The sequence below is a fragment of the Chanodichthys erythropterus genome, chromosome 5 (assembly GCF_024489055.1).
Source record: "Chanodichthys erythropterus isolate Z2021 chromosome 5, ASM2448905v1, whole genome shotgun sequence".
Taxonomy (NCBI): Eukaryota; Metazoa; Chordata; class Actinopteri; order Cypriniformes; family Xenocyprididae; genus Chanodichthys; species Chanodichthys erythropterus.
In genome coordinates, this window is record NC_090225.1 from 1,007,236 (window position 1) to 1,022,500 (window position 15,265).

Genomic DNA, 15,265 nt, shown 5'->3' on the forward strand with positions numbered 1-15,265 from the left:
CTGCTCTATGCAGCTTGAGAAAATTATGATGGGAAAGTAAGATTTGTTGTGAGTTCTGATGCAGCACAAGCAAAACGGGGAGATAAAGTGGTAGAAATACGGTCTCAGCGGTAAAATCACATTGTAAGTTGCAAATTAGTCATGATAAACACAGCTAGAATAACAACATCAGTGACTTTAAGTCTAAAGTCAATACATCACATGACTTTTGCCCTCTAGGCCAATTCTCCAGAGAAACACAATAGCCTGACTCTTATAAGGTTAGTCTTATGACCTTCCATTTAAGCCCACCAGACCTTGACATGTCAGAAACATCTTCACGCTACATTAAAACAGTGCAAAAGTGAATGTTATTCAACCAGATCATTTACAAAATACAAGGAAACTTACTAAACCACCATTCCATGAAAGCATATACAGTCCCGCGTCATGTTTTTTACCTGTGTGTTATAGAGTTACGGCTACATTGATCATTTTAAATATTTGTACACTAATGAGAATTTGAGACAAAATGTGTGACTGTCATGAAAAATATTTGCTTCGTCATCCTAAAGCTGCTTATATTCCTCCTGACTAGCTGCTCTCTCCGCACCGCTGGCACTCCAGACGACCTGAGAAACAAGGCCTACACAGACTTTGGAAATTTTTACTCAGAAGAGTGTTTTTACCTCATGACTGGACACAGTGTGTCAGCTGTTCTTAAAGTCATTAGAAACGACACTTTAGAAAATCTACTCTGGAGCAAATGGACATGATTTAATCAGTTGTGGAAAAAAGCCTCACTTAAACCTAAAGAAAATCTGGTTACTACCATTAGGGGCCAGTGAAGCTAAAAATTCACCTTAAAGTGGTGTGTGATTATGATTTTTAAAAACATTTTTTTTACTTTAGTTAGTGTGTAATGTTGCTGTTTGATCATAAACAACATCTGCAAAGTTACGACGCTCAAAGTTCAATGCAAAGAGAGATATTTTCTTTTACAGAAATCGCTGTTTAAGGACTACAACGAGCTTCTTCCCAGGTTGGTGACATCACAAACCCTAAAATTTACATAAACCACGCCCCCCGAGAACACACAACAAAGGGGGCGGGGCCATGTTGGGCTGCTTTAGAGAAGAGGAAGAGTTGTTGTAGTCGAGTGTTGTTGTCATGCCGTCATTTTACACCAAACGAGGGTCAATTCAACACAAAAGATGAACATGACGGCACATGCTAGTGGATGAGTTGAATCAACTCCACAGCAACTACATCAATTTATCCACTAACCATTCAGAAACGTCTAAAAGTTGTAACTTCTTCCTGAGTCTCTCCATCAGTGTCGACTCCGGTTTGAACAATGTAAGGCTGAACACTTTCCTCATTTTGTCTGCGTGAGATTCTCCAGCTTTGTTGTTGTTGAGCTGTTAAAGCTCCGCCCTCTTCTGGAAAGCGGAGCTAATTTGCATTTAAAGGGACACACACACACAAAAACGGCGTGTTTTTGCTCACACCCAAATAGGGGCAAATTTGACAATAATAAATGATCTGTGGGGGATTTTGAGCTGAAACTTCACACACACATTCTGGAGACACCAGAGACTGATATTACATCTTGTAAAGGAGGACACCTTTAAGCAAAAAAGCCTTTAAGTGTATTATGAATAAAAAGAAGAGGCATTACTCACGGGCCACTTTGCTTGTACCTCTTCAGATCTGCCTTAATTCTTCATGGCACAGATTCAACAATGTGCTGGAAACATTCCTCAGAGATTTTGAACTATATGTGATATCATCACACAGTTTCTGCAGATTTATCAGCTGCACATCTATGATGTGAATCTCCCGTTCCAGCACATCCCAGAGCTGCTCTATTGGATTAAGATCTGGAGACTGTGGAGGACATTTGAGTATAGAGAACTCATTGTCATGTTCAAGAAACTAGTTTGAGATGATTTGAGCTTTGTGACTGTGCGTTATCCTGCTGAAAGTAGATCAGAAGATGGTCATAAAGGGATGGACATGATCACAATGCTCAGGTAGACTGTGGTGTTTAAATGATGCTCGGAGTACTCAGAGGACCAAAGTTTGGCAAGAAAATCCCTCACATCACCAGCAGCCTGAACCGCTGATACAAGACCATGTGAATGTTGCAGCAGAAATCCAGACTCATCAGATTTTTCCAATCTTCTATTGTCCAGTTTTGGTGAGTCCGTGTGAATTGTAGCCTCAGTTTGCTGTTCTCAGCTGACAGGAGTGTCACTGGTGTTTCTTCTGCTGCTGGAACTCATCTGCTTCATGCTTTGACGTGTTCAGAGATGCTTTTCTGCAGACCTCGGTCTTAACGAGTGCTTATTAGAGGTGCTTGCTAAAAGCAAAGCATCACTATTGTTGTCTTACATACTTATTATTATTCTTTTAGACAAAAGTCTGGCACACTACTCCTCCTGCATGAGGTGTCAAATCAACCGGCTCATTGAGGAGAGGTGTGCTATATCTTTTCTAAGAGATTGGAGTTACACTGCTCAAACTGCGGATGAAAAAGTGGGCCAAAAAATCCCATAGAAATACAATAGCGGAATCTGTGTGTTTTTGAACGCTTGAACGCACACACACACACACACATGCAGCTCGTTCTCTAATTCTCTCTCTCACTCTGTCATTTGACTTATCTTATTAAGAAGCCAATAAGTTATGGCCTAAAAACTTCATAGTCACACCCTAGCAACCAGTTACAGCACCCTAGCAACCATCCCATAGACTTCCACTGAAGGATAGATGAGAGGGATATAAATGAATCAGAGCATCAAAGAGATACGTGAGTTTGGCTCTTTTGATTTGGTCAGAAATTCAGTCTATTATTTTAACCTACTAACTGTCTAGCCATGCCCTAGCAACCATTTAGAGCACCCTAGCAACCCAAATCCAATGAGAGATATCTTCAAATTCGAATGTAATTGAGACATTGCAATTGGTTTATATCATTCATGCTGTCAAGCAGCCTTTGAGTATCATCATTGGCAGCTGCCAAGCCACTTCCTGGCAAACAAACAGAGTACCCTAGCAACCGTTTAGCAAGACCTATATCTCTGCATCAGAACATCGTAGAGACATGGGAGTTGGCTCTTTTGACTGGTGTTAGCAAACAGAACTTCCAACATGATACACATGCTAGCAGGGAATAGCTACATGCAAATAGTAATTAGCTAAGTGCTAAATCATGCTTGAGAGCTCCACAGTAACCATCTGTGACAACTAGAAACCACTTTGAAGCATCCTATCAACCACCCAGGACACCCTAGCAACCACCTAGAACATCCTATCAACGGCCTTGAAACCATGTAGAATATCTTAGTAACCACCTAGCAATGCCGTAGCAACAACCCAGAACATCTTAGCAACTGCCTAGCAGCCAATAACAAGCAACACCTAAGCAACCACCCAGAACATCTTAACAACTGCTACATGGTAATAGCGATTAGCTAAGTGCTAAAACAAGTTTAAAAACTAAGTATAAAAAAGTATAGTTAAGTTATAGTTAAGTATAAAAACTCCATAGTAACTCCATAGTGTGGAGTTCATCTGTGACAACTACCAACCTCCTAGCAACACCATAGCAACCACCCAGAACAACTTATCAACCTCCTAACAACACCATGGCAACCACCCAGAACATCTTAGCAAATGCCTAGCAACACCATAGCAACCACCCAGGTTACCATAGAAACCACCTAGCAACACCATAGCAACTACCCAGAACATCTTAGCAAATGCCTAACAACACCAAACCAATCACCCAGAATACCCTAGCAACCGCCTAGCAATGCCCTAGCAACCACCCAGAACACCTTTTCAACAACCTAGCAACCACCCAAAATACCCTAGCAACGCCCTAGCAACCACCTAGAACACCTTTGCAACACCCTAGCAACCACTCAGAACACCCTAGCAACTGCCTAGAAACTTCCTAGCAACCAAGTGCTGAGTTTTGCCACTGCAAGCACCATTCACATTTTTTTTTTTTTTTCAGGAAATGTACATTCTTGTTTGAGTTACTGTTGTCTTTCTATCAGCTGAACCAGTCTGGTCATTCTCCTCTGACCTCTGGCATTAACAAGGCATTTTCGCCCACAGAACTGACGCTCACTGGATATTTTCTCTTTTTCAGACTATTCTCTGTAAACACTAGAGATGATTATGTGTGAAAATCCCAGTAGATCAGCAGTTTGTGACATACTCAGACCAGCTCATCTGGCAACCACCATTCCACATTCAAAGTCACTTCAGTCACATTTCTGCCTCATTCTGATGCTCAGTTTGAACTTCAGGAAAAGTTATACATTTGTGCTAGGAGAAAAACTGGCTCTTACTCAAGGGTTAATCACAGCTCTTCATCATGAGACTCAACATCATGAGTTTCACATAAAGGGCCTCTTTTACTGTTTTCACAAACTAACTGTTCTCCAAAATCTATATATTAAAGTTAAATCCAGTGAATCCAGTATAGACACAGGTACATGAGTGTCTTCAGGCGGTTCTTCTGATCCAGCTCATTCTTTCTCACACAAGCATAAACTATGATGCTTTGTTGTCTGATTCTTCTAGTGTTTTGACTTGTTTTGTCCGTATGTTTAAAGTGAACCAAAATGTTTTGTTTATTTAACATCGTCTGGTGTTTTCCTGATGTTATAGTTATAAGGGTTGACAATGTTTTCACATCTGTTCTTCCGTCCCTCTCCTCACTGGTCTGGAGTCTCTGCCTGACATTTCAGATGTTTTCATAAAGGCCCACTTGTGGAATCTGCAGCTTTTCAGCGCTTCCTTCACATGCTCGCCTTCCTCGGCCCTGAACTCTCAGCCGCTCTGTAGTTTTCACTCTGTCACGTAATGTTTTCATGACCCTCAGCTAATGTCCCAGTGAGCGATGGGAATCAGACAGCAGGTAGCGCTCCATGTGTGAGGGTTTCTGTAAACACGGATGTTCAGAACTACTGCAGAAACCCAAAACACCATTTTTATCTTGTGAAAGAAATGTATTTGTCATCCTTCTACAGGCACTTCATGGGTTTAGACTTTCACTCATGTTCAGGGTCTACAATGAACACACTAAACGACAAATGTGGATGAAAACAAGCACTGTTGAGTGTTTTTGAATCGTCTGAATATTATGAATTAAAGCCTATTTCCTGAAAAACCAAACTGATCACAATCAATTTGGATTTTCAAATAATAGGCTAAAATTCAGGAGGTAAATAAAATTAAAAAAGATAGATGGACAGATGGACAAACGGACGGACAGATAGATAGATAGATAGATAGATAGATAGATAGATAGATAGATAGATAGATAGATAGATAGATAGATAGATAGATAGATAGATAGATAGATAGATAGATAGATAGATAGATAGATAGAAACAGATGGATGGATGGATGGATGGATGGATGGATGGATGGATGGATAGATGGATCAATGGATGGAAACAGATGGATGAATGGAACAATAGATAGATAAATAGATAGATGGACGGATGGAATGATGAATGGATAGAAAGAGATGGATGGATAGAAACAGATGGATGGATGGATGGATGGATGGATGGACAGATGGATGTATGGATGGATGGATGGATGGACAGATGGATGGATGAATGGATGGATGGATGGATGGACAGATGAATGGATGGATAGAAAGAGATGGATGGATGGATGGATGGATGGACAGATGGTTGGATGGATGGATGGATGGATGGATGGATGGATGGATGGATGGATGGATGGATGGATGGACAGATGGATGGATGGATGGATGGATGGATGGACAGATGGATGGATGGATGGATGGACAGATGGATGGACAGATGGATGGATGGATGGAAAGATGGATGGACAGATGGATGGATGGATGGACAGATGGATGGATGGATGGACAGATGGATGGATGGATGGATGGATGGATGGATGGATGGATGGATGGATGGATGGATGGATGGATGGATGGATGGACAGATGGATGGATGGACAGATGGATGGATGGACAGATGGATGGATGGATGGACAGATGGATGGATGGATGGACAGATGGATGGATGGATGGATGGATGGATGGATGGATGGATGGATGGATGGACAGATGGATGGATAGATGGATGGATGGACAGATGGTTGGATGGATGGATAGATGGATGGATGGATGGACAGATGGATGGATGGATGGATGGATGGACAGATGGATGGATGGATGGACAGATGGATGGACAGATGGATGGACAGATGGATGGATGGATGGACAGATGGATGGATGGATGGACAGATGGATGGATGGATGGATGGATGGATGGATGGATGGATGGATGGACAGATGGATGGATGGACAGATGGATGGATGGATGGATGGATGGATGGATGGATGGACAGATGGATGGATGGACGGATGGATGGATGGATGGATGGATGGATGGATGGATGGATGGATGGATGGACAGATGGATGGATGGACGGATGGATGGATGGACGGATGGATGGATGGATGGATGGATGGATGGACAGATGGATGGATGGATGGATGGATGGATGGATGGACAGATGGATGGATGGATGGACAGATGGATGGATGGATGGACAGATGGATGGATGGATGGACAGATGGATGGATGGATGGATGGATGGATGGATGGATGGACAGATGGATGGATGGACAGATGGATGGATGGATGGATGGATGGACAGATGGATGGATGGATGGACAGATGGATGGATGGATGGACAGATGGATGGACAGATGGATGGATGGATGGACAGATGGATGGATGGATGGACAGATGGATGGACAGATGGATGGACAGATGGATGGACAGATGGATGGACAGATGGATGGATGGATGGACAGATGGATGGATGGATGGACAGATGGATGGACAGATGGATGGACAGATGGATGGACAGATGGATGGACAGATGGATGGATGGATGGACAGATGGATGGATAGCACAGCTCTGCAGTGGCATTAATAACAGTGATGTTTGCGTTAATAAAGTCAGTAATTATTCACAGTTTCTCCTGACAGAAACATGAGATCTGAACTGATGAATCTCTCTCTGTTTCTCTGAACCTCGTTTTCCTCGTTTTCCTCCTCTATCAAAACACACAGTATCTCTGTTTATTATTCCACAGACTCCGAGAATGAAACTCCATCACAGCCGTCATCCAGCACATATTTTCAGGGTTTAACCTTATTTTCCTAAAGACGTTTAATTCCTCCGACAGTTCACAGCCGGGCCGTGGGGTCTCCGGCTCGCTCCCAGAGCTACAGGTCATGTGTGTCTTCTCAACACTGTCAGAACAGAGTGCGTTGGGTGGAGTGGGATAACTATGAGGTCAGAAGAGGTCAAGAATGTCTAGCTAATTAATTTTAAGTTATTGTGGAAGGCTCCGTCATGGCTGGAAGATCATCGCTTCACCATGTGTTACACGTCTGAACCTCGGGCGTAGGCACAATTTACCGTTTGGGTGGGCCTCCAAACACATGGGTGGGCCTTTTTTTAAAGCTGAAGCGTGTAATTTATTCAGAAGTTATGCAAACACGCTGAAAAATCCAAATTACAACAACAGCAGAGCCACTGCAAACAACACATGCTTGACTGACAGTTTAAGGTCAATATCAGTGCAACTAAAACTGCAGCGAAAGTGATGCTTTAACCCTTGTGCGCTCTTCGTTTGGGAAGCACGCTCAGGGTCTTTGGGGTCTTCAGAGAATGTAATTTTGTAACAAAATAATTGAATTTAAAATTGAATTAAAATTTTTTTAAAACAAATGTAATTTTACTCTGTTTATTAATGTTTTACTCCACATTTGTGCAGTTTTTGGAGGATTAATCATATTTTTTAAATTTATATAAAATTTGTAATCAGTTTTTCAATATTGTTACATAATGAAGAGACCCCACTTAGAAAATGGACAAAATCAAAATCAACATTTTTGAAAAACTTATTTTTTTTCAGTACAAAAAAAAATGCTAAACTTTAACAAAAAGTAATTTTTATTATTATAATTGTGGTTTCATAATATTTAGATATGAAAAATCCTTGTGAAAAGAGTCTTTCAGTCAGTCAAATAGCAAATAGTGGAGCTCTGCTGCCATCTACTGGATAAAGTGATAATTTTTTACTTTTAAAACTGCATTTTCCAAAAGATGGGCAAAAATCTCACACTAAACCACGTCAAATTATCCATGTTATCCCCATGAATGAAAGCTAGAAATGTGGGTCTTTTATAAAGTGAATTTTACATAAAAAGCTGTTTCTGTATAAAAACCTATTTTAAAAAATATTTATTTATTTATTTATATAAATTTAAAAGATATGATAAATCCTCCAAAAACTGCACAAATATGAAGTAAAAACATTAATAAATAGAGTAAAATTATATTTGTTTTTTTAAAAAACAATTATTTTGTTACAAAATTAAATTTTGTTGCCTGGGGTCTCTGGAGACCCTAAAGACCCTGAGTGCGACTTTATTTTCTACACTAACATAAAAACAAGATATCACTCCAATTTTTTATTTTTATTTGTAGATCTAGAAAGTGTAAATAACTGTACAAAGTTTCATGTCATTTGGACAAAGTGAAAAATTTTTTATTTTATTTTAGTAAACGTTGTTTGGGGTCTAAAAAGACCCTATAAGGGTTAAAGTCGCCATGGATTTTTTTATGCAGTATTGCAGTGTTTATTATAAATGATTTATCGGTGCACATCATTATTGTTTTAAATTCATGTTTCTCGTAATCTTGAACCCCTTCCTCTTACAGATTCTCTTCTCTGATGATGAGGGCGGGGCAACCTGTCACTCACATGAGATCCACCAATAGCAAACCACAACCATCCAATCAATTCCCAAGACAAAATCAAGCCCCGCCCAACATTTGTTCTTGTTTGAGAAGCAGATGTCACATTAGAGAAGAAAAGACTATCACAACTTCTGTTTCATGCCAACTTTAAGACTGTAAAAATGAAAAGAGCAAAAGCTCCATAAGCAGCGCTCATGCGCGGCAGATTCTGCGTTCAGAACTGGTTTTGGCTCTGATCAGAAGGAACAGATTGTTCACAGGATGGGGTGGCACACATTTAGTAAACCCATCTGCACTGAGGTCACGTTCTCTGGCACCAGTGAAACTCGCCGTTTCTTCGCTTTTCAAAGCACTGCATTGAACGAAGCTTCTTAACAGCACATTAGTGGATGTTATAGAGGAATCTGCCAGATATTTTGGGATTTCTCACGGGATCGCCTGTGGAGCTCTGACCTCAGCTGCATTCAGCTGACAAGTGTCCTTGTTTGTTCAGATAATTTATTCACAATCTGACTAAACACTACTGCTACTGCTGATAGTCTTTTCTTGATTTTATTTATTAATTATTAAAATAAAAATTAAGTTAAAATTATATTTATTTAATGTAATGAATTCTTAAATTATTTATTTCATTTAAAATGATTAAATAAATTATTAGAATAAATACTAATATATTATTCATATATATTATATATAATATGTATATTATAGTATAATATGTAAAGAAAATTGATCATTAAATTATATAAATATATATTTAACTTAAATTATCTAATTTATTTTTAATACTACATAATAATATAGTATTTATAAATATTATATATATGTATAGTATTGCATAATATGTAAAGAAATGTATCAATAAATTATTAATTTGAATATATATATATACAGCTATGGAAAAAATTAAGAGACCACTTAACATTGATTTCTGAACTAGGAGTGGTCTCTTAATTTTTTCCATAGCTGTATATATATATATAATTTTATATACATTCTTCATTCAATTATTTCATTTAAAATTATTGAATAAATTACTATACTTCAAAATATTTTTTTTATTTTATATTTTATACTACATAAGAATATATAGTTTATAAATATTACATGTAATATGTATAATATGTATAAACGTTTATGTAAAGAAAATTGATCATTAAATTATTTATTTATTTATTTTTAAATATGTGTTTTAAATACTTTAAACTTAAATTATTAAAAAACATTATACCACATAATAATATTGTATTTATAAATATATATAATATATTAAGAATTTTTAATTTAATTATTTATTTAAAAAAAATTCTCTCTCTCTCTCTCTCTCTCTCTCTCTCTCTCTCACACACACACACACACACACACAAAATATTTTAATTATATTTGATTATATTTGATATTTTAGTAATATTATAATGCATGTGCAAAATGACTCTATCCAGTATGCAGTAATCCAGTAGCTAGTGTTTCAAACACACTCGTGACGCACACCGTGTTCGTGAGCGCGCGCTGCAGCGCTGCTTCCTCTGGATTATTCAGTCAGATCTCATTCACACTCTGTGCTGCAGTGCTCCAGTTACTTACATGATTCTTCGCGTTTTCCGACACGTCCGCATGTCATTGCGCAGAGTTTGCAGGATGTTCTGTGTGTGTGTGTGTGTGTCTGTCGCAGCTCTGGCCTCATTCATCTGAATGTGATGACTGCGTCGATACGCAGCGTGAAGTTGCTCCAAATTCCTCTTTGAATCAATGGCTCTCTGTCAATAGAGTTCAGCTGGTTAAGCGCCGCATGCTTTACATCCTGATCCGTCTGGATTAAAAATCGTCAGACTCACACGTCATTACAATTGATACATTTATAGTTCCTTGAGGAGACGAATGTAACAACAGAACAGGAGGTTGTAACAATCTGTGAGAGTGGATGAACAATAACTAAATAAATGAATAGGTGTGCTTTGGTGCTGTGATTGTGAAGTCCTTTTTTAGTTTTATAAACACAGTTCATTCAATTATAATGTTCAAAAGAATTTATAACGTTTGTTCAAAGTTGGTCTTTAATAAGCAACTGAGTTGTTTTAACCCAGCAATTGAGTTGTTTTAACCCAGCATTTGAGCTGTTTTAACCCAGCATTTGAGCTTTTTTATCCCAGCATTTGAGTTGTTTTAACCCAGCATTTGAGCTTATTTATCCCAGCATTTAAGTTGTTTTAACCCAGCATTTGAGTTGTTTTAACCCAGCGGTTGACTTGTTTTAACCCAGCATTTGAGTTGTTTTAACCCAGCATTTGAGTTGCTTTAACCCAGCAATAACCCAGCATTTGAGTTGTTTTAACCCAGCAATTGAGTTGCTTTAACCCAGCAGTTGGGTTGCTTTAGCCCAGCATTTGGGTTGCTTTAACCCAGCATTTGAGTTGTTTTAACCCAGCATTTGAGTTGTTTTAACCCAGCATTTGAGTTGTTTTAACCCAGCAGTTGGGTTGCTTTAACCCAGCAATAACCCAGCATTTGAGTTGTTTTAACCCAGCAATTGAGTTGCTTTAACCCAGCAGTTGGGTTGCTTTAGCCCAGCATTTGGGTTGCTTTAACCCAGCATTTGAGTTGTTTTAACCCAGCATTTGAGTTGTTTTAACCCAGCAGTTGGGTTGCTTTAGCCCAGCAGTTGGGTTGTTTTAACCCAGCATTTGAGTTGTTTAAACCCAGCAATTGAGCTGTTTTAACCCAGCAATTGAGTTATTTTAACCCAGCAGTTGGGTTGTTTTAACCCAGCAATTGAGTTGCGTTAACCCAGCAGTTGGGTTGTTTTAACCCAGCAGTTGGGTTCTTTTTAACCCAGCAGTTGAGTTGCTTTAACCCAGCAATTGAGTTGCTTTAACCCAGCAATTGGGTTGCTTTAACCCAGCATTTGAGTTGTTTAAACCCAGCATTTGAGTTGCTTTAACCCAGCAATTGAGTTGTTTTAACCCAGCATTTGAGTTATTTTAACCCAGCATTTGAGTTGTTTTAACCCAGCATTTGAGCTTTTTTATCCCAGCATTTAAGTTGTTTTAACCCAGCATTTGAGTTGTTTTAACCCAGCGGTTGACTTGTTTTAACCCAGCATTTGAGTTGTTTTAACCCAGCATTTGAGTTGCTTTAACCCAGCAATAACCCAGCATTTGAGTTGTTTTAACCCAGCAATTGAGTTGCTTTAACCCAGCAGTTGGGTTGCTTTAGCCCAGCATTTGGGTTGCTTTAACCCAGCATTTGAGTTGTTTTAACCCAGCATTTGAGTTGTTTTAACCCAGCATTTGAGTTGTTTTAACCCAGCAGTTGGGTTGCTTTAACCCAGCAAAAACCCAGCATTTGAGTTGCTTTAACCCAGCAATTGAGTTGTTTTAACCCAGCATTTGAGTTATTTTAACCCAGCATTTGAGTTGTTTTAACCCAGCATTTGAGCTTTTTTATCCCAGCATTTAAGTTGTTTTAACCCAGCATTTGAGTTGTTTTAACCCAGCGGTTGACTTGTTTTAACCCAGCATTTGAGTTGTTTTAACCCAGCATTTGAGTTGCTTTAACCCAGCAATAACCCAGCATTTGAGTTGTTTTAACCCAGCAATTGAGTTGCTTTAACCCAGCAGTTGGGTTGCTTTAGCCCAGCATTTGGGTTGCTTTAACCCAGCATTTGAGTTGTTTTAACCCGGCATTTGAGTTGTTTTAACCCAGCATTTGAGTTGTTTTAACCCAGCAGTTGGGTTGCTTTAACCCAGCAAAAACCCAGCATTTGAGTTGTTTTAACCCAGCAATTGAGTTGCTTTAACCCAGCAGTTGGGTTGCTTTAGCCCAGCATTTGGGTTGCTTTAACCCAGCATTTGAGTTGTTTTAACCCAGCAGTTGGGTTGCTTTAGCCCAGCAGTTGGGTTGTTTTAACCCAGCATTTGAGTTGTTTAAACCCAGCAATTGAGCTGTTTTAACCCAGCAATTGAGTTATTTTAACCCAGCAGTTGGGTTGTTTTAACCCAGCAATTGAGTTGCGTTAACCCAGCAGTTGGGTTGTTTTAACCCAGCAGTTGGGTTCTTTTTAACCCAGCAGTTGAGTTGCTTTAACCCAGCAATTGAGTTGCTTTAACCCAGCAATTGGGTTGCTTTAACCCAGCATTTGAGTTGTTTAAACCCAGCATTTGAGTTGCTTTAACCCAGCAATTGAGTTGTTTTAACCCAGCATTTGAGTTATTTTAACCCAGCAGTTGGGTTGCTTTAGCCCAGCAGTTGGGTTGTTTTAACCCAGCATTTGAGCTGTTTTAACCCAGCAATTGAGTAGTTTTAACCCAGCAATTGAGCTGTTTTAACCCAGCAATTGAGTTATTTTAACCCAGCATTTGAGTTGTTTAAACCCAGCAATTGAGCTGTTTTAACCCAGCAATTGAGTTATTTTAACCCAGCAGTTGGGTTGTTTTAACCCAGCAATTGAGTTGCGTTAACCCAGCAGTTGGGTTGTTTTAACCCAGCAATTGAGTTGCTTTAACCCAGCAATTGAGTTGCTTTAACCCAGCATTTGAGTTGTTTAAACCCAGCATTTGAGTTGCTTTAACCCAGCAATTGAGTTGTTTTAACACAGCATTTGAGTTGTTTTAACCCAGCAGTTGGGTTGCTTTAGCCCAGCAGTTGGGTTGTTTTAACCCATCATTTGAGCTGTTTTAACCCAGCAATTGAGTAGTTTTAACCCAGCAATTGAGCTGTTTTAACCCAGCAATTGAGTTATTTTAACCCAGCAGTTGGGTTGTTTTAATCCAGCAATTGAGTTGCTTTAACCCAGCATTTGAGTTGTCTTAACCCAGCATTTGAGTTGTTTTAACCCAGCAATTGAGTTGCTTTAACCCAGCAGTTGGGTTGTTTTAACCCAGCAATTGAGTTGCTTTAACCCAGCAGTTGGGTTGTTTTAACCCAGCAATTGAGTTGCTTTAACCCAGCAATTGAGTTGTTTTAACCCAGCAATTGAGTTGTTTTAACCCAACAATTGGATTGTTTTAACCCAGCAATTGAGTTGCTTTAACCCAGCAGTTGGGTTGTTTTGACCCAGCAATTGAGTTGTTTAACCCAACTATTGGGTTGTTTTAACCCAGCAATTGAGTTGCTTTAACCCAGCAGTTGGGCTGTTTTAACCCAGCAGTTGGGTTATTTTAACCCAGCAATTGAGTTGCTTTAACCCAGCAGTTGGGTTGTTTTAACCCAGCAATTGAGTTGCTTTAACCCAGCAATTGGGTTGTTTTAACCCAGCAGTTGGGTTGTTTTAACCCAGCAATTGAGAGGCTTTAACCCAGCAGTTGGGTTGTTTTAACCCAGCAATTGAGTTGCTTTAACCCAGCAGTTTGGTTGTTTTAACCCAGCAATTGAGTTGTTTTAACCCAGCAGTTGGGTTGCTTTAACCCAGCCTTTGTTTTAACCCAGCATTTGAGTTGCTTTAACCCAGTGATTGGGTTAATGTTTGATCAACCTGCTGGTCAGTTTTATTATTTAGTTTTAACTCAACTATTGTTTAAAAATGTCTGTATGTGTGGCTTAAAATGAACCCAAATATGTTGGAAATTAAAATGTATTAATATGTTTAACAATTAACATTTATTAAATTGCTTATTAATAAATGTTCACCTTTTGATTATTATTGTTGCCTCTAGTAATTATGTGTCTGATTTTTAATTTCCAACCTATTTGGGGTTCATTTTAAGCCAGACATTTTTAAACATTAGTTGAGTTAAAATTAAATAATAAAACTGACCAGCAGGTTGATCAAACATTAACCCAATCACTGGGTCATAAATATCCCATTGTGTTAAAACAACCTAATCACTGAGTTTGTCCATTTTCAACCCAACTTGGGTTGTTTTTAACCAGCATTGTAACATAATGACATACTTTCTGTATTCTGTATGAATTAGAGCGTTCTTGTGAAACTTGTTTCAAACTCAATCAAAATGTGCTTCTGCACTCTTGTAACTCTTAATCGCACCTTCAGTGTCTCAGAGATGTTCAGATGTTTGAGGGAGTGTGACATGTGCAGATACACAGAGGAATTATGGATCTGAACCAGAGAACAATCTCCACTGAGAGCATCTGTAATGAATAGACAAGCTCTGTTATTGTCCATCAGTGATCTTCAAACCTCACTGGCAGGAGCTTCCAGCTGCTCAGTGTTTTTCTTCACAGAGGACGAACAAAGATATTTGTTTTGTGCAGAAAGATTCCCTGACATTCACAGATTGGGTTTCCTTCCTCTTCAGCTCATTACAATAACACTGAAAAATTAAATATTATGTAAGTAATTTTTAAACAATAGTTGGGTTAATTAAAACTGGCCAGCAGGTTAGGTCAAACTTAATATAGTATATATTCTTTATTATAAATAAAGTATCATTTATAATTAGATTGTATCATAAATATTAAATTTCCTGATTTAGAAATATTA

At 38.7% G+C, this 15,265-nt stretch overlaps 2 protein-coding genes across 3 annotated transcripts in view; one reads left to right on the plus strand and one right to left on the minus strand.

Annotated features, from left to right (window-relative positions):
* Positions 1–10,555, minus strand: part of slc29a1a (solute carrier family 29 member 1a) — a 42,439-nt gene extending 31,884 nt beyond the window's left edge. The window contains exon 1 of the mRNA XM_067385588.1: positions 10,411–10,555. The gene's annotated coding sequence lies outside the window, so the exon portion shown is untranslated. The remainder of the gene's footprint in view (positions 1–10,410) is intronic.
* mtrf1l (mitochondrial translational release factor 1-like) overlaps positions 1–15,265 on the plus strand; it is a 31,257-nt gene that overhangs the window by 8,235 nt on the left and 7,757 nt on the right. Inside the window, exon 1 of one of the 2 annotated variants that reach the window (XM_067385589.1) lies at positions 15,008–15,114. The exons of the other annotated variant lie outside the window; for it this stretch is intronic. The gene's annotated coding sequence lies outside the window, so the exon portion shown is untranslated. Of the gene's footprint in view, positions 1–15,007; positions 15,115–15,265 lie in introns of those variants that run through there. 2 annotated transcript variants of the gene reach the window in all.